Source organism: Gorilla gorilla, chromosome 20 (genome assembly GCF_029281585.2).
Source record: "Gorilla gorilla gorilla isolate KB3781 chromosome 20, NHGRI_mGorGor1-v2.1_pri, whole genome shotgun sequence".
Taxonomy (NCBI): Eukaryota; Metazoa; Chordata; class Mammalia; order Primates; family Hominidae; genus Gorilla; species Gorilla gorilla.
Window position 1 is genome coordinate 8,644,377 of NC_073244.2, and position 20,508 is coordinate 8,664,884.

Consider the following 20,508-nt stretch of genomic DNA (forward strand, 5'->3'; position numbering starts at 1 on the left):
TTGGGAAACTGTGAGGCAAAATATCCCCAGAGTGCTTTAACCTCAAAATATTGAACTAGGATAGAGTTGTTGCCACAGTTTTGTGTGTGTGTGTTTTTGGTTTTTTTGTTTTGTTTTGTTTTGTTTTGTTTCGTGTGTTTTTTGTTTTTTTTTTTTTTTGAGACGGAGTTTCCCTCTTGTTGCCTAGGCTGAGTGCAGTGGGGCAATCTCAGCTCACTGCAACCTCCACCTCCCAGGTTCAAGCGATTCTTCCCCCTTAGCCTCTGAGTAGCTGGGATTACAGGCACCTGCCACCACGCCTGGCTAATTTTTTGTATTTTTAGTAGAGACAGGGTTTCATCATGTTGGCCAGGCTGGTCTGGAACTCCTGACCTCAGGTGATCCACCCACCTTGGCCTCCCAAAGCCCTGGGATTATGGGCATGAGCCACCGCGCCCGGCTGGCTAGACCATTGCTAATGGCTCAAGAGTTCAGTTCTAGCAATTGTGCTGGCCCTAGTTAGGGAATGGTAAACCTTTCGTTTGTCACTCACTTGACCCCGTGGGCCTCCCCAGGTGTCTACTGGTCAGGAGAGAGAGGGGACCTCCTCCAGTGTCATGGAATCTGGCAACAGACTGAGGACAGAAGAAGCTGCTTTTTTCTACAGGTGGATACCCCAAGGGCCCAGGTTTCCCTCTAAGTCAGTACCACTTTCATTTCAGGAAGGAGACCACCGTGGATGGGGGCTGCTCCCTGCAGGACCCAAGACCTGAGAACTGACCAATCAGGCAGCTGGGGTGGGGCCTAGAGAACTGACCAATCAGGGGAGCTGAGGTGGAGCATCCAGATGAGAACTGTCAATCAGGGGGGTTGGGGCAGAGCCTGGAGACCTGTCAAATCAAAGGAGCTGAGACAGGGCCTGGAAACATGACCAATTAGGAAAGCTGGGGTGGGGCCTGAAGAACTTCCCAATCAGGGGAGCTCAGGGGATAGTAAGCTGACCAACCAGAAAAGGAGGGGCAGAGTCTAGAGAACTGTCCAATCAGGGGATTTGGGATGTGACTGGTGAACTCTCCAATGAGAGATGAGCAGAGAAGAGAACCGTCCAATCACAGCCCCAGGGGTGGGGTGTTGCTGTCCTACCTGCCGAGCACACCCAGCCTGCCCTGAGTGACCACAGGTGTCCCCGTGGTGCTCACCTACACCGGCTGCGAGGAGCAGGGAGCTCCTCAAAGAGCTCAGGAACGGACAGGACATGGTGAGTGCAGGGCAGGAGCCGAGCCGGAGCCGGAGCCGGAGCCCTGGGAGGGGAGGGTTGGAAGCGGCGAGAACACGCTGAAACTCCCGGGGGAACCACCCGGAACCCCCATGCAGCCTCTGTCCCTGTGTCACCCCCGGGTCCTGCGGGGAGTTTCCTCCCCTGCCCCAGTCTTCATTCCCTGGAAAGTCGTAGTTGTCAGGAGGCTGGGATGGAGGGGAAAAAAAGGCAGAAATGACTCCTGCCCTGTGGGGTCTCACAAAGTTAATTGGAAGAAAAACTAACCCAAAGTACAAAAAAAAAAAAAAACAAACCTCACCCCAGCGAGGCGGTGCAACAGCCCCAAAGCAGAATGCGCTTTGGACGCAGACTTTGGGTCCAGGCCCACGTCCCTGGGAGGGGCGAGGGGTGGACAGGTGGTGCGGGTGCTCCACGTGGCGGAATGACCGGGCCTGACCCCAAAGGCCCGCAGGCCGGACTCCAGCCCAGCCGCCCCTGCCTGGGCCTCTCTCCTTCTAAAGATTGATTTGGTTACTTGAGCCTCAGATTTTTTCAGTCAGTGGAACATACAGTAAAGAATAGAGTTTGAAAGATAAAATATTTCCAAGGAGGTGAATTTCAGAAAAAAAATAAAGTTATCGTCTTACATTCCATTTGTTAAAAATTCTAGCGTGCCTTTTTTTTTTTTTTTCTGTTCCTTTTTTGCACGTGTGGTTAAATTTCTCACATCTGTTGTTTTATTTTCGTTGATGACAAATGGGATTCCAGGGCTTAGCCCTTGACGGGGCTCCCGGGAAAAAGAATCGCAGAGAAAGAGAGAAAATCTCTCTTTTATTATGACACCCCCGAAATGAATACATTCCTACAAGAAAAAAATGTTTGGTATATAATTTGGTGAATTACAAAAACTCGCTAAAATATCAGTTATTCTCCTTTTCCAGGGTGGAGAATTTGTGACAGATGATAATTCTATTCTTTTATTTTTTGTTTTTATTTTTTCAAACGGAGTCTTGTTCTGTCACCCAGGCTGGAGTGCAGTGGCGTGATCTAGGCTCACTGCAGCCTCCACCTCCTGGGTTCAAGCGATTGATTCTCCTGCCTCAGCCTCCCCAGTAGCTGGGACTACAGATGCGTGCCACCATGTCCAGCTAATTTTTGTATTTTTAGTAGAGACAGGGTTTTACCATGTTGGCCAGGCTGGTCTCCAACTCCTGACCTCAAGTGATCCACCCACCTTGGCCTCCCAAAATGCTAGGATTACAGGCAGCATGTGCCACCATGACTAGCTAATTTTTTTTTTTTTTTTTTTTGAGATGGAGCCTCGCTCTGTCACCCAGGCTGGAGTGCAATGGCGCGATCTCTGCTTACTGCAACCTCCACCTCCTGGGTTCAAGCGATTCTCCTGCCTCGGCCTCCTGAGTAGCTGGGATCACAGGCACGTGTGGCCACACCCAGCTAATTTTTGTATTTGTAGTAGAGACGGGGTTTCACCATGTTGGCCAGGCTGGTCTCGAACTCCTGACCTCAGCTGATCCACCCTCCTCAGCCTCCCAAAGTGCTGGGATTACAGGCGTGGACCACCGCGCCTGGCCCCTTTATCACTCTTTTATATTCACTCATAGGGATATATTGTTAGTGTTCATTAATTCCACTGCTTGCTAGTGACTATTCCGGTATTTTCAAATTTTTTCCATTGTGACCAGTGCCCCTAAAGACATTATTATATGTGTGTCCACTTGAATGTCTTATTCTCAGCTGCATTGCAGTATATCCTTGTCCTCTCCCCAAGAGCCTGGTCCACGTATTACCGCCTATATCTCGGTTGCTGGTAACCCCATTATTCCAGCTTTCCTGTGTGAAATAATCAGTCTTCCTTGATTCTTCCTGTTCTGTCTTGCCCCACCTTGAGCCCATGAGGAAATTTTATATCTCCTCTTTTTTTTATTTTTTTATTTTTTGAGATGGAGTCTCTCTCTGTCGCCCAGGCTGGAGTGCAGTGGCGCAATCTCAGCTCACTGCAAGCTCCGCCTCCCGGGTTCACGCCATTCTCCTGCCTCAGCCTCCTGGGTAGCTGGGACTACAGGTGCCCGCCACCACACCTGGCTAATTTTTTTGTATTTTTAGTAGAGACGGGGTTTCACCATGTTAGCCAGGATGGTCTTGATTTCCTGACCTCATGATCTGCCCACGTCGGCCTCCCAAAGTGCTGGGATTACAGGCGTGAGCCACCGCGCCTGGCCTAGATTCTCCTCTTATGCTGGTCCTGCACAGGACTGCACTGTGACACCCAAGCTGACACGCCTACTTCTCACCTAGTGCGGCTTTCGCCTCCTAACAGGTGTCCCGGTGTCTGTATCTGTCCCCTATGATCTAGTCTCAGCTGTCAGATGAGATCACTGCTCTGTGCAAAGGCCTGGAGTCATTCAGAGCCAAGGTCCTTACTGTGGCTGATGAGTTCCCCACAAAGTGATGTGCCTCACTTCCTGTCACTCGACCCCCCTTGGCTGTCACTCCCCATTCCCCTCTGTCCAGTCACACAGGCTCTGGCTGTGCCTGAAAGAGCCAAGGCCCTCTCCTTCCTTAGGGCCTGACCTCTAGCTGTTTCTCCCACCCAGAACAATTTTCTCCTTTCTATATTTTTTCATTGTATACTACATTCGCCATGATTAATTTAAATTGGATCACATCTGAAAGCTTCTCTTGTCGCTAATTTCAGGGAGCAGATGACATTTTACTATTTTGGGTTGGGCCCCCATGCCTGTAATCCCAGCACTTTGGGAGGCCGAGGCAGGTGGATCAGTTGAGGTCAGGAGTTCGAGACCAGCCTGACCAACATGGTAAAACCCTGAGTCTACTAAAAAATAATAATAATAATAAAAATTAGCCAGGCATGGCAGCACACACCTGTAATCCCAGTTAGTTGGGAAGCAGGCGGATGGCTTGAACCCAGGAGTTCAAGGCTGCGGCGAGCTCTCATTGCACCATTGCACTCCAGCCTGCACAGCAGAGTGAGACCTTGTCTCTAAAAAATTTTCTGGCCAGGCGCGATGGCTCACTCCTGTAATCCCAGCACTTTGGGAGGCCGAGGCAGGCAGATCACTTGAGGTCGGGAGTTTGAGACCAGCCTGGCCAACATGGTGAAACCTCATCTCTACTAAAAATACAACAATTAGTTGGACGTGGTGGCGTGTGCCTGTAATCCCAGCTACTCGGGAGGCTGAGGCAGGAGAATCGCTTGAACTCTGAAGGTGGAGTTTGCAGTGAGCTGAGATCATGCCATTGCACTCCAGCCTGGGCGACAGAGCGAGACTCCATCTCCAAAAAAAAAAAAAAAATGCCGGGCACGATGGCTCACGCCTGTAATCTCAGCACTTTGGGAGGCCGAGGCAGGCGGATCACAAGGTCAGGAGATCGAGACTATCCTGGCTAACACGGTGAAACCCTGTCTCTACTAAAAATACAAAAAATTAGCCAGGCATGGTGATGTGTGCCTGTAATCCCAGCTACTCGGGAGGCTGAGGCAGGAGGATCACTTGAACCTTGGAGGTGGAGGTTGCAGTGAGCCGAGATCGCACCATTGCACTCCAGCCTAGGTGACAGAGCGAGACTCTATCTCAAAAAAAAAAAAAAATTCTAAAGACTATGACACAGGATAAAGAATATATGACACACAGAGGTTGCAGTGAGCTGAGATCACGCCACTGCACTCCAGCCTGGGCGATAGAGTGAGACGCCGTCTCAAGAAAAAAAAAAAGTATATGACATACACATATATACAGTTAAATGTTATTCAGTCATAATAAAGGAGGAAATCCTGCCTTTGGTGACAGCACTGATGAACCTGGGGCACATTATGCTATGTGAGACAAACCAGGCATAGAAAGATGAATACTGGATGATCTTACTTACATGAAGAATCGAAAAGAACCAGATTCCTAGAGGAAGAGAGTAGAAGAATGATTGCCTGTGGCTGAGGGGCAGGGGAAGTGGGGAGAGATGTTGGTCAAAGTGAACCAACTTTCCATCGTAAGATGAATACATTCTCTACATCCAGTGTCCAAATGGTGACTGTATTTAAGGATACTGTAATGTATACTTGAAATACACTGGGCCTGGTGCGGTGGCTCACGCCTGTAATCCCAGCACTTTGGGAGGCCGAGGTGGGTGGATCACGAGGCCAGGGGTTCGAGACCAGCCTGACCAACATGGTGAAACCCCGTCTGTACTAAAAATACAAAAATTAGTTGGGCGTGTATAGGGACCAGCCCCACAGAGTCGGTGGGTTTCTCCCCATGTGCGGAGACAAGAGAGCTTAGAAATAAAGACACAAGACAAAGAGATAAAAGAAAAGACAGCTGGGCCCCGGGGACCACAACCACCAAGTCGCAGAGACCGGTAGTGGCCCCAAATGCCAGGCTGCACTGATATTTATTGGATACAAGACAAACGGGCAGGATAAGGAGTGTGAGCCATCTCCAATGATAGGTAAGGACACGTGGGTCACATGTCCACTGGACAGGGGGCCCTTCCCTGCGTGGCAGCTGAGGCAGAGAGAGAGAGAGGAGACAGAGAGTGAGGCAGCTTATGCCATTATTTCTGCTTATCAGAGACTTTTAGTACTTTCACTAATTTGCTACTGTTATCTAAAAGGCAGAGCCGGGTGTACAGGATGGAACATGAAGGCGGACTAGGAGCGTGACCACTGAAGCACAGTATCACAGGGAGACGGTTAGGCCTCGGGATAACTGCGGGCACGCCTGACTGATGTCAGGCCCTCCACAAGAGGTGGAGGAGTAGAGTCTTCTCTAAACTCCCCCGGGGGAAGGGAGACTCCCTTTCCTGGTCTGCTAAGTAGCGGGTGTTTTTCCTTGACACTTACGCTACCGCTAGACCACGGTCTGCTTGGCAACGGGCGTCTTCCCAGACGCTGGCGTCACCGCTAGACCAAGGAGCCCTCTGGTGGCCCTGTCTGGGCATAACAGAAGGCTCGCACTCTTGTCTTCTGGTCACTCCTCACTATGTCCCCTCAGCTCCTATCTCTGTATGGCCTGGTTTTTCCTAGGTTATGATTATAGAGCGAGGATTATTATAATATTGGAATAAACAGTAAGTACTACTAACTGATGATTAATTATATTCATATATAATCATATCTAAGATCTATATCTGGTATAACTATTCTTATTTTATATTTTATTATACTGGAACAGCTCATGTCCTCAGTCTCTTGCCTTGGCACCTGGGTGGCTTGCCGCTCACAGGCATGGTGGCGGGCACCTGTAATCCCAGCTACTCAGGAGGCTGAGGCAGGAGAATTGCTTGAACCCGGGAGGTGGAGGTTGCAATGAGCCGGGATTGCACCACTGCACTCCAGTCTGGGTGACAGAGCGAGACTCCATCTCAAAAAAAAAAAAAAAAAAGAAATATACTAAAAGCCCGGGTGTGGTGGCTCACGCCTGTAATCCCAGCACTTTGGGAGGCCAAGACAGTTGGATTACTTGATGTCAGGAGTTCACATGCAGCCTGGCCAACATGGTGAAACCCCATCTCTACTAAAAATATAAAAATTATCCAGGCATGTTGGTGTGCACCTGTAATCCCAGCTACTTGGGAGACTGAGGCAGGACAATCGCTTGAACCCAGGAGGCGGAGCTTGCAGTGAGCCAAGATCGCCCTACTGCACTCCAGCCTGGGGCGACAGAGCAAGACTCCGTCTCAAAAAAAAAAAAAAAAATGAAATGTACTAAGAGTGTAAATCTTACTTGTTCTTACCGTCAGATTTTTTAAAAAGGTAACTGGTAACAGATGTGTTAATTAACTTCATGGCAGTCATTTCCCAGTGTATATGTGTATCAAATCATCACCTACACCTTAAATGTATACAACTTTTATTTGTCAAAGACAAAAAAACCTACGACACAGGAAGTGATTACAGACAGAGGGGAAGAGGTCTGAGGACTGAGTCTTAAATAGATATTGGCAGACTGCAGGATCTTGTGTGAGTGTCCTATGAACTGAGTTCAGTTCCGCAGTGCTGTGAGTTTTACCCCATCCTCATGTACACATATGTGGTTTGTTTTAGGACACGGTGGTCTTTGAAGACGTGGTTGTGGATTTCACGCTGGAGGAGTGGCCCTTGCTGAATCCTGCTCAGAGAAAACTCTACAGAGATGTCATGCTGGAGACCTTCAAGCACCTGGCCTCAGTAGGTGAGGATGGCATTATTTCTGCACTTAGTTATTAGATAATAAATGTTTTGTCTGGTTGCAGTGGTTCATGCCTATATTCCCAGTGCTTTAGGAGGCTAAGGCAGGAGGATCACTTGAGGCTAGGAGTTGACAACCAGCCTGGGCAACATAGTGAGACCTTGTCTCTACAAAACAAAAATCAAAAATTAGCCCGGGGTGGTAGCATGCTCCTGTAGTCCTAGCTACTTGAGAGGCTGAGGCAGGAGAATTGCTTGAGACCAGGAGTTCAAGGCTACAGTGACCCGTGATCACACCACTGTACTCCAGCCAGGGTGACAACTTGAGACCCTGTCTCAAATAAAAAAGAAAAAAGAGCCAGGCACGGTGGCTCACGCCTGTCATCTCAGCACTTTGGGAGGCCAAGGCAGGTGGATTGCCTGAGCTCAGGAGTTTGAGACCAGCCTGGGCAACACGGTGAAATGCCATCTCTACTAAAATACAAAAAATTAGCTGGGCATGGTGGTGCGTGCCTGTAATCCCAGCTACTCAGGAGGCTGAGGCAGGAGAATTGCTTGAACCCGGGAGGCAGAGGTTGCAGTGAGCCAAGATCACGCCACTGCACTCTAGCCTGGGCCATAGAGCGAGACTCCGTCTCAAAAAATGAATAAATAAATAAATATTTCTTGCTCATTAAGCCTATTCTAAGATTTAGAATGTAGAAGGGGAATACATTGGTTAATAAGACAGTTATAATCATTGATGTCCTGGACCTAAAATTCAGTAGCTTCTCTGTGATAATAAAAATCTACCTATCAATCTGTACTTTTCTTTCTGCCTTGTTGAAAAGACTTAGGATCAGCCAGGCGCGGTGGCTCATGCCTGTAATACCAGCACTTTGGGAGGCCGAGGCGGGCGGATCACGAGGTCAGGAGTTTGATACCATCCTGGCTAACATAGTGAAACCCCGTCTCTACTAAAAAATACAAAAAATTAGCCAGGTGTGGTGGCGGGCGCCTGTAGTCCCAGCTACTTGGGAGGCTGAGGCAGCAGAATCGCTTGAACTCGGGAGGCAGTGGCTGCAGTGAGTCGAGATTGTATCACTGCACTCCAGCCTGGGTGACAGAGTAAGACTCTGTCTCAAAAAAAAAAAGAAAGAAAGAAAGAAAGAAAGAAAAAGAAAAGACTTAGGGTCCTTTTGTGTTACCAGTGCAGGTATATACTGGTGGCACAGAGAGGTTAATTGTTTGAAACCTTGTGATGATTCTTCTGTGTATTTAAAATTGTCTACCATTTTGACTGCTTGTACTTTTTTTTTTTTTTTTTTTGCTTCTCATTAGTTGAAATCCTTGAGAGGGACAGCACCACAGGGATTCTGTGTGCAGTGGCCTTAGCAGGAAGATTGCTTCAGAATTTGGCATGAATCATGCCACTGTTTCTGTGGGCCTGAATGACCTTCCCTCAGATGATTCTGGTTTGGTTTGCCACCAGGAGTCACTGTGTTGTTGTTTGCTTTGTACACATAAGCATGTCTCTTACCCAAATAGAATTCAGTTTCATCTTGAGCATAAACACCTTCAATTATTATTATTATTATTATTTTGAGACAGAATCTTGCTCTGTCGCCCAGGCTGGAGTGCAGTGGTGCGATCTCGGCTCACTGCAAGCTCCGCGTCTCAGGTTCACGCCATTCTCCTGCCTCAGCCTCCCAAGTAGCTGGGACTGCAGGCGCCCGCCACCACGCCCGGCTAATTTTTTGTATTTTTAGTAGAGACAGGGTTTCACCATGTTAGCCAAGATGGTCTCCATCCCCTGACCTTGTGATCCACCTGCCTTGGCCTCCCAAAGTGCCAGGATTACAGGCGTGAGCCACTGCGCTCGGCCAAACACCTTCAATTTTAAGAAGAACTGTGTGCTCCCTTTGGTTCTGGAGACCCTGCTTACAGGCAGCCAAAATGGCTGCCACAAAATGACCACCACCTTCCAGACACATTTTCTTTTGGAAGTCGTGTTCCCTGCAGGCCTCCACAGGCTCCAAGATGGCAGAAGGAGAGCTGTTGTACTTCTTCATAATGAAGTCAGGCCGGGCACAGTGGCTCACACCTGTAATCCCAGCACTTTGGGAGGCCAAGGCAGGCGAATCACAAGGTCAGGAGATCAAGACCAGCCTGGCCAATATGGTGAAACCCCATCTCTACTAAAAATAAAAAAAATTAGCTGGGCATGGTGGCACGCACCTGTAATCCCAGCCACTTGGGAGGCTGAGACAGGAGAATCGCTTGAACCCTGGAGGCAGAGTTTGCAGTGAGCCGAGATCGTGCCACTGCACTCCAGCCTGGGCGACAGAGTGAGACTCCGTCTCAAAAATAAATAAATAAATAAATAAAATAACATAACATAATGAAGTCATGAAACAATTAAACACCTGAATTACTTCTTTCTTTGCAGATGCCTTCCTCATCATATTGGTTCACTTTTTTGTTTCAGATAATGAGGCTCAGCTTAAAGCCAGTGGGTCTATTTCTCAGCAGGCTACTTCTGGAGAAAAATTATCCCTCAAACAGAAAATAGAAAAGTTCACAAGAAAGAATATATGGGCCTCCCTTTTAGGAAAAAATTGGGAAGAACATAGCGTTAAAGACAAGCACAACACCAAGGAGAGACATTTGAGGTGAGTTGTACTTAGAAGAAAAAGGCAGTATCGCCAGGCACGGTGGCTCACGCCTGTAATCCCAGCACTTTGGGAGGCCGAGGGAGGTGGATCACCTGGGGTGAGGAGTTTGTGACAAGCCTGACCGACATGGTGAAACCCTGTCTCTACTAAAAATACAAAAATAGGTGTGGTAGTATATGGCTGTAATCCTAGCTGCTCAGGATGCTGAGACAGGAGAATTGCTTGAACCCAGGAGGCGGAGGTTGCAGCGAGCCAAGATCGTGCCACTGCACTCCAGCCTGGGCTGGGCAACAGAGTGAGACTCTATCTCAAAAAAAAAATGATAATTCTGTTAGAAACAATTATCAGAGAGCCCCACATATTACTATTGTTTTTGTAATGGACTGTGGTTGAACTATCTACCAGAGTATTTCGTTTATTCTAGTTTGAAATAATTTCAACAGTACAGGAAACTTACCCTTGTACAGAAAATGGCAAAAATGTTATCCTAATATTCATTAATATATATTAAGAAATAATTGGCCGGTGCAGTGGCTTATGCCTGTAATCCCAGCACTTTGAGAGGCCAAGGTAGGTGGGTCACCTGCGGTGAGGAGTTTGTGACCAGCCTGATCAATATGGTGAAACCCTATCTCTACTAAAAATACAAAAATTAGCTGGGCGTGGTGCCATGTGACTGTAATCCCAGCTGCTCAGGAGGCTGAGACAGGAGAATTGTTTGAACCGGGAGGCAGAGGTTGCAGTGAGCCAAGATCGTGCCACTGCACTCCAGCCTGGGGAACAAGAGCAAAACTCCATCTCAAGGAAAAAAAAAAAGAAATTATTAAGGCATAAACCATTAATAATGTGCTGCCCATTTTTAGCAGAAATCCAAGGGTGGAGAGACCATGTAAAAGCAGTAAAGATAATAAACATGGAAGAACCTTCAGAAAGACTCGAAATTGTAATCGTCATCTGCGCAAGAATCATTGTACTAGTGTAAGATGGTACGAATGCAGTCAGTGTGGAAAACTCTTCACCCATTCTTCATCCCTGATGAGGCACAAAAGAGCTCACTCTGGACAAAAATTATATAAATGTAAGGAATGTGGGAAAGCCTTCAGTTGCCCTTCATACCTACAGACGCATGAGAAAACTCACAGTGGAGAGAAACCCTATGCCTGTCAATCTTGCGGGAAGACATTTCTTCGTTCCCACTCTCTCACTGAACATGTAAGGACTCACACTGGAGAGAAACCCTACGAATGTGGGCAGTGTGGGAAAGGCTTCAGTTGTCCCAAATCCTTTCGCGTGCATGTGATGATGCATGCTGGAGGGAGACCGTATGAGTGCAAGCACTGTGGGAAGGCCTTCAGGTGTCAGAAATCCTTTCGAGTCCATATGATCATGCACGCCGGAGGGAGACCGTATGAGTGTAAGCAGTGTGGGAAAGCCTACTGCTGGGCAACATCCTTTCAACGACACGTGAGAATTCACAACGGGGAGAAACCCTATAAGTGTGAAAAATGCGGGAAAGCGTTCGGTTGGCCCTCATCCTTACACAAACACGCGAGAACGCATGCTAAAAAGAAACCTGTGAGTGGGGGCAGGGTGGGAAAGTCTTCCGCGAGGCCTCGCCCCTCCACAGATGTCAAATCGCAAACTAGAGAGAGTCTATAAATGTGAAACGTGTGGGAAAACGTATGGTTGGTCCTCATCTTTACACAAACATGAGAGAAAGCACACTGGGGAGAAACCTGTAAATGCAGCCAGTGTGGGAAAACCTTCAGGCGGGCTTTGCTCTTCCAAAAATGTAAGAACGCAGATTGGACAGAAGCCCAATAAATGCGAAAAATGTGGGAAAGCTTTCAGTTGTCCCAAAGCCTTTCAAGGTCATGTGAGAAGTCACACAGGAAAGAAACCCTGTACATCTACATAATGGGGGAAAACCTGTGCAAATTAATTCACATACATGGTTCAGAAAATTCACAGCAGGAGGGCCGGGCGCGGTGGCTCACGCCTGTAATCCCAGCACTTTGGGAGGCCGAGGCAGGCGGATCACGAGGTCAGGAGATCAAGACCATCCTGGCTACAGTGAAACCCGGTCTCTACTAAAAAAAAAAAAAATACAAAAAATTAGCCAGGCGTGGTGGTGGGTGCCTGTAGTCCCAGCTGCTCAAGAGGCTGAGGCAGGAGAATGGCATGAACCTGGGAGGCGGAGCTTGCAGTGAGCCGAGATGGCACCACTGCACTCCAGCCTGGGTGACAGAGCGAGACTCCATCTCAAAAAAAAAAAAAAGAAAGAAAATTCACGGCAGGAGAATAATCTCGTGACATTTATAAATATGGTATTGCCTTTATCAGGACCACATCCTAAAAGTGGGCCTCTAGCAAATGAATTTGCAGTTCTCTTGCAGATAAAGTTGAGGGGAGAATCCTGTAATTCCCCTCTCATCTATAGTACTGAAATTTTCATACATAATGGTTTTTTCTTATAAATTACTAATGTTTCTTTTTTCATTTAGAAGTGTATTGCACCCATGGGTGATTTGGAATGTATTTTAATATGCATTAACTTTAATTTTTATATAATTTTTTTGTTACTCCGTGTGAGGCCATTAGACTAATGAAATATTGGTGTTTGTTGACATTTTCTGACTGGCCCTGTGTGTTCCAAGCTGGATATTACTAACATGTTACTTTTATTCCACCTTTCCATTTTACAGGGAAAAACTATTTTTAATGTTAATACTTTCTACTTATACAGGCAAGTAATTCAGTGGCTTTATGCTATTGGTCAGAGAATCCTTCTTCATTTTGCTTGTGGGCTAATAGGTAGTTGGTAGAAATACGTATGCGTGTAAATTCTTGGAGGAGTGTAGTCTCGTAGAAACTATTTTTTTCATCTGTTGCTGTTTGCTCTTTGACACGGCTTCTGGGTTGGAATTGGAAAATAGGTTTTTTTTGTTTTTTTTTCTTTTTCTTTTTCTTTTTTGAGACAGAGTCCTGTTATGTTGCCCAAGCTGGAGTGCAGTGGCACGATCTCGGCTCACTGCAACTTCCGCCTCCCGGTTTCAAGCGATCCTCCTGCCTCAGCCTCCCAAGTAGCTGGAACTATAGGCATGCACCACCATGCCCAGCTAATTTTTGTATTTTTAGTAGAGACAGGGTTTCATCATGTTGGCCAGGGTGGTCTTGAACTCCTGACCTCAGGTGATCTGCCCGCCTTGGCCTCCCAAAGTGCTGGGATTACAGGTGTGAGCCACTATGCCTGGCCGTATTATCATTATCTTAATACCTCATTGTCTCAGTATTTCTTGTGCTTCTGTGTTCCTGCTTCCATGACAGATACAATGGTACAACCATAAAAACACAGGGGATTGCGGCTGGGCGCGGTGACTCACGCCTGTAATCCCAGCACTTTGGGAGGCTGAGGTGGGCGGATCACGAGGTCAGGAAATCGAGACCATCCTGGCTATCATGGTGAAACCCTGTCTCTACTAAAAATACAAAAAATTAGCCAGGTGTGGTGGCGGGCGCCTGTAGTCCCAGCTACTCGGGAGGCTGAGGCAGGAGGATGGCATGAACCTGGGAGGCGAAGCTTGCAGTGAGCTGGGATCGTGCCACTGTACTCCAGCCTGGGCGAAAGAGTGAGACTCTGTCTCAAAAATAAATAAATAAATAATAATTTTTTTAAAAAGCACAGGGGATTGTTTCCCTACTGCATCTACTGTGACCTAGTATTCTTCATGAGATAAATCTTACCTTTCATGAGAAAATGAAAGACAATACTGGCTTATCAGGCAAACTCTGGGAATTTCCTGTCACATAGAGCTGAATACAATCTCTCAGTATGTGTTTAGTTATTATGTTTGATTATGTATTATTAAAACAAAAGTTTCTGTTTCTGAGAAATATCTATTTACTGTGTTTGTGTTTTTAAAGAAGTTGGATTCTATACAAATGGATAAAATGTTTCTGAGAAATAGCCTATTTAACTGAGTTTTTCAAATAAGTTGTATACTAACAAATGTCAATCTCTGTTTTTTATTTACTGGGAGAATGTATTAAAATATTGAAACTTAATTGCCAAATCAACATGGTGACTTTAAAAATTATACTTCTGGGCCAGGCACAGTGGCTCACGCCTGTAATCCCAGCACTTTGGGGAGGCCAAGGCGGGCAGATCATGAGGCCAGGAGATCGAGACCATCCTGGCTAACATGGTGAAACCCCATCTCTACTAAAAATACAAAAAATTAGTGGGGCGTGCTGGTAGGCGCCTGTAGTCCCAGCTACTCGGGAGGCTGAGGCAGGAGAATGGCTTGAACCCGGGAGGCGGAGCTTGCAGTGAGCCAAGATTGCGACACTGCACTCCAGCCTGGGTGACAGAGCGAGACTCTGTCTCAAAAAAAAAAAAAATTATACTTCTGAATTAATATTACCAGATGCATTCAGATTTAGACATTTTCCTTCTAGTACATTTGTTTCCTATACTGTTATAATTTTGTCTAAGAAATTCTTTTTTTTTTTTTTTTGAGACAGAGTCTCGCTCTGTTACCCAGGCTGTAGTGCAGTGCCGTGATCTTGGCTCACTGCAACCCCCCCCTCCCAGGTTCAAGCGATTCTCCTACCTCAGCCTCCTGAAGAGCTGGGATTACAGGCACAGGCCACCACACCCGGCTAATTTTTGTATTTTTAGTAGAGACGGGGTTTCCCTATGCTGGCCAGGCTGGTCTCGATCTCCTGACCTTGTGATCTGCCCACCTCGGCCTCCCAAAGTGCTGGGGTTACAGGCGTGAGCCACCACGCCCGGCCTAATAAATTCTTGTTTATTCATAATGACAAAAACTTATGTAACGGTTTTATAAATTTAAATATTAAATAAGTCTAGCAAAAGACATAAAAAGATAACTAATAAAGCAAGTTTAAACTTTATTGGAGCCCAGTAGCAATGGCTCATGCCTGTAATCCCAGGACCCACCGAGGCAGGTGGATCACCTGATGTCAGGAGTTCGAGACCACCCTGGCCAACATGGTGAACATGGTGAAACCTTGTCTCTACTAAAAATACAAAAAACTGGCCAGGCGTGGTGGCAGGTGCCTGTAATCCCAGCTACTTGGGAGGCTGAGGCAGGAGAATCGCTTGAACCCGGGAGGCAGAGGTTGCAGTGAGCCAAGATTGCGCCACTGCACTCCAGCCTGGGCGACAAGAGTAAGACTCCATCTCAAAAAAAAAAAAATTTTTTTTTGGATAGTATCAAGGCAGAATAAAGTATAGTATCAACCATGACAAGGTAGATAATAGGGAATGCAGAATAAAGGATCGGGCTTCAGTAAGTGACAATCTCATCATGAATTCATTTATACTTCCACCATGTAATATGTCTTAAATACTATTTCTTTTTTTTTAATACTATTTCAAGAACTGCTCGTGAGTGTTAGGAAATAGTGAGCAGTAATACAGAAATAACGGTAGGACCAGGGGCAGTGGCTCACACTTGTAATTCCAAAGCTTTGGGAGGCTGAGGCAGGAGAATCACTTGAGCACAGGAGTTCGAGGCCAGTCTGGGCACATAGTGAGACACAGTCTCTATAAAAAGAAATTTTTAAAAGTATCTAGGCATAGTGATGTGCACCTGTAGACCCAGCTACTCAGGAGGCTGAGGGAGGAGGATGGCTTGAGTCCAAGAGGTCCAGGCTGCAATGAGTTATCTTGCCACTGTACTCCAGCCTGGGTGACACAATGAGACCCTGTGTCAAATTAAAAAGAAAAAAAGAAGAAACAATAATTATTTCCCTGGCCGGGCGCGGTGGCTCACGCCTGTAATCCCAGCACTTTGGGAGGCTGAGGCGGGTGGATCACGAGGTCAGGAGATCAAGACCATCCTGGCTAACCCGGTGAAACCCTGTGTCTACTAAAAAATACAAAAAATTAGCTGGGTGTGGTGGCAGGCCCCTGTAGTCCCAGCTACTCGGGAGGCTGAGGCAGGAGAATGGCGTGAACCCAGGAGGCGGAACTTGCAGTGAGCAGAGATCGAACCACTGCAGTGCAGCCTGGGCAACTGAGTGAGACTCTGTCTCAAAAAGAAAAAAAAAAAGACAAAAGGCATATTTATGGTTCAGCTTCATTTCTGCAAATATTAAAAATTTTAGGGCATGATGTATACATTATATATATATATATAGTGTGTGTGTGTGTGTGTGTGTTTGTGTATGTGTGTGATGGAGTTTTGCTCTGTTGCCAGGCTGGAATGCAGTGGTGCGATCTCAGCTCACTGCAACCTCCACCTCCCGGGTTCAAGCGATTCTCCTGCCTCACCCTCCCAAGTGGCTGGGAATACAGGCGTGCCCCACCACGCCCAGCTAATTTTTTGTATTTTTAGTACAGGTGGGGTTTCACCTTGTTGGCCAGGATGGTCTCTATCTCTTCACCTCGTGATCTGCCCCCCTTGGCCTCCCGCAGTGCTGGGATTACAGGCGTGAGCCACCGCACCAGGCCCATGTCATATGTTTTTATGAGTTTGGACATTGGCATCTGGGACCAGGTACTTCATCTGGATTTGAACCACAATGTGGGTGTTTGTTTTTAATACCTTTGTGAAATAATTTTAAATTGCCTTATATATTTGGCATTGTCACTTTGCTGCCCCTACACACTGATGGAAAAATTGTGTTCTGCAGAAAACTAGAGTTCCTCACAGGGTGAGGAAGAGTTATGGTCATCTGCACAGTTCTAGCCCGTTGTGAGTGTTTTCCCATGTGCACAGTGATATCTAGGCAAGTCTGCCATGATTTCCTGGCAAGGATAAAATCTATGGACGGTGACAGAACTAGGCAAGGAATAACTGAAGTGAGCTGCAGACAGGATTATCATTTTGAGTAACATCCCAATGTATTAGTCATCCTTTAATTAATTTTTATTTTTTTAATTAAAAAATAATTTTTAAGTGTAAACTTTTAATGATCCACAAAGCCCAGAATGTCCATTTGATTTTCATAGGTATCGTTTCCGTATGCTTAGACTTCCAGCAGCTATTAGAAGAGAAAAATATGTAACAGCTTTGTGTTTAATTAAAGGCAAATGAAATCCAGTCTGTGTCCATTTTCAATGTTAATAGTCTTGATAGCGGACCGGGCGCAGTGGCTCACGCCTGTAATCCCAGCACTTTGGGAGGCCGAGGTGGGCAGATCACCGGAGGTCGGGAGTTCGAGACCAGCCTGACCAACATGGAGAAACGCTGTCTCTACTAAAAATACAAAAATTAGCTGGGCATGGTGGTGCATGCCTGTAATCCCAGCTACTTGGGAGGTTGAGGCAGGAGAATTGCTTGAACCCGGGAGGCGGAGGTTGCAGTGAGCCGAGATGGCGTCACTGCACTCCAGCCTCGGCAACAAAAGCGAAACTCCACCTCAAAAAAAAAAAAAAAAAGTCTTGATAGCACTGCAAAGACTTCGTGTCATTTCACAATCACAGTTAGCTTATTTGATCACTCCTTCCCTACATTCCTCTCATTGTACAAATTGGTACCAGATGGAAAGTGCTGACTGTGAGCTGTCCAGGTTCTTGACGCATTGAACAAAGAATTGAACAAAACACACAAAGCAATGACAGCACAGATTTATTTAAATGAAAGTACACTCCACAGAGCGGGAGCCGGCTCTAGCGGGCAGCTCAAGAGCCCCAGTTGCAATGTTCTTTAGGGTTTTTATAAAGCTACAAGAATTTTGTAACACCCCAGATGCCCTTTAGAGAACTCCAATTGGTTACCCCCTATGAAGGATTCGCCTGCAACCAATCAGAGGCTGAAGTGAAGACTTGGCCATGGCCAATCGGAGGCTGAGGTGGAGACTTAGCCCTGTCTAATCAGAGTCTGAAGTGGAGACTTCTATCTTGTTACCACAGCAGTGAGGATGTGGCCTGTTTCTGCCTAATCTTGCCTAGAAGTGGCTGCACCTGCCGTTCCTTTGCTTATGCCTTAACTGGTTATCCTAATTCCCTATTCTCCTGCCTCAAAATGACAAGTTAATCACAAGCAGCAGACTCATGGTTAACCTTACATATCCCAAAATAGTAATGGAATCTCTCCATAGTGAAAGCCTGATGTGTCTTACCACCTGTATTGGGCACTGTTCGAATTTTTATATTTCAAGACAAGTCATCTTCTTCTGGATAAAAAATAAAATTACACAGTTTGCCAAGTATGGCATTAGGTGTTTTGCTGTTGTTGTTGTTTGTTTGTTTTGAGATGGAGTTTTGCTCTTGTTGCCCAGGCTGGAGTGCAATGGCGTGATCTCAGCTCACTGCAACCTCCACCTCCCGGGTTCAAGTGATTCTCCTGCCTCAGCCTCCCAAGTAGCTGGGGTTACAGGCGCATGCCACCACACCCAGCTAATTTTGTATTTTTAGTACAGACAGGGTTTCACCATGTAGGCCAGGCTGGTCTCGAACTCCTGACCTCAGGTGATCCACCCACCTCGGCCTCCGAAAGTGTTGGGATTACAGGCGTGAGCCACCGTGCCCGGCCAGCATTAGTTTTTAACCAGAGTATTCAAAAGCATCCATTTATATGACATTCTGGATAGAGCAAGAGTATAGGAATTTAGAACCAGATGAGGCATTAAGGGTCACAGGACAGTTTGTCTCCAAAAGGGCAGAAGGAGGCTTTTAGGGGTGACAGAGTGTTTTGTATCTTGATTATGGTGGTACAAGTATGCATTTGTGAAAACCCAGCTCCATTTAAATTGTAAAGTTTACTAATTTTAAATAACGGAAAACAAAAGAAGCAAAGTCTCATTGAAGAACTAAGAAAAAATTAAAACTCATCCGATCTTCGATGTTTAGTGTGCAACAATAGTACTTTCCACTTCTCAAAGACTCGTGACCCATCAAGACTTTTTTGGAACCCATCATAAAGTTAGGAAGCACTTGCCAGGGTCATAGCTGCCCTCACCCTAGCCACTTAACCTGAGGGAAGCCATAGGGCACCAGCAATGCCCCTCTAAGTTCACACCAAGTTCCTGGGGTCAGAACTCTGAGAATGCTGTGGTTTGGAACCTAAAAGGAATTCTACAGAGTTCCAAAGGGGATCCTTGGGTGGAGGGAAGGAGTGTCTTATCCTTGGGCATTTGAATCACGTCTTCCAAGGTTCTATCCTGAGGCCATTTGCAGCTCAGTTCTAGCTCCCTGATATATCAGGGTCAAACCCAGTTTTGTTTTTGTTTTGAGACGGAGTTTTGCTCTTGTTGCCCAGGCTGGAGTGAAATGGCGCGATCTCAGCTCACTGCAACCTTCGCCTCCCGGATTCAAGCGATTCTCCTGCCTCAGCCTCCCGGGTAGCTGGGATTACAGGCATGCGCCACCCTGCCCGGCTAATTTTGTATTTTTAGTAGAGACTGGGTTTCTCCATGTTGGCCAGGCTGGTCTCGAACTCCTGACCTCAGGTGATCCGCCCGCCTGGGCCTGCAAGTTGAACCTGCATATCTTTGGAGATCTGGAACACTTACGCTAAGTTCGGAACCAGAACCGGAAGTGCTGAGGAGCTTTCCTTCTAGTCCCGCCCCTCACGCTGTCGCTTACGCTTCCAGTTAGCAACTTGGTCGTGGAAAACACCTGCCTGTGGCCAAGAGACGTGAAGTTAGAGCTTCAGAAGCGTCCAGGCCGGGCACAGTGGCTCACGCCTGTAATCCCACCACTTTGGGAGGACAAGGCGGGCGGATCACTTGAGGTCAGGAGTTAGAGGCCAGCCTGGCCAACATGGCGAATTCCTGTGTCTGCTAAAAGTACAAAAATTAGCCGGGCATGGTGGCGCATGCCTGTAGTCCCATGTACTCGGGAGGCTAATGCAGGAGAATCGCTCGAACCTGGGAGGTGGAGATTGCATTGAGCCGAGATCTTGCCACTGTACTCCAGTCTGGGCGACAGAGTGAGACTCTGTTTCAAAAAAAAAAAAAAAAAGTCAGGCATGGTGGCTCACGCCTGTAATCCCAGCACTTCTGGGAGGCCGAGGCGAGTGTATCACCTGAGGTCAGGAGTTCGAGACCAGCCTGACCAACATAGTGAAACCCCATCTCTACTAAAAATACAAAAATACAAAAAAAATTAGCCAGGTATGGTGACGCACGCCTGTAATCCCAGCTACTTGGGAAGCTGAGGCAGGGGAATTGCTTCAACCTGGGAGATAGAGGTTGCAGCATGCCACTGCACTTCAGCTTGGGCGACAGAGCAAGACTCTGTTTCAAAAAATAAAAATAAAAAAATAAAAAAAAGAAGCGTCCTACTTCCCCTGACAGATCCACTGGGGCCTCCGCAGACAGTGAAGGCTGCAAGGCAGACGGTGGGATCTGACCCAGGGATGTTGTGTTGGGACGGGAACACATGAGAGGACCGCATGGGACATGATGGCGGCGAAGCGAGGGAACAGACACTCTCA

At 46.9% G+C, this 20,508-nt stretch overlaps 1 non-coding gene across 1 annotated transcript; it reads left to right on the plus strand.

The window, feature by feature from the left end:
• Nucleotides 1-772: 772 nt before the first annotated feature.
• LOC101148550 (uncharacterized) lies at nucleotides 773-13,191 on the plus strand. Its single transcript, XR_010132191.1, has 4 exons — nucleotides 773-1,237; nucleotides 7,320-7,446; nucleotides 9,910-10,093; nucleotides 10,963-13,191. It is a non-coding gene; the product is annotated as an uncharacterized protein (transcript).
• The last annotated feature ends 7,317 nt before the right edge of the window (nucleotides 13,192-20,508 follow it).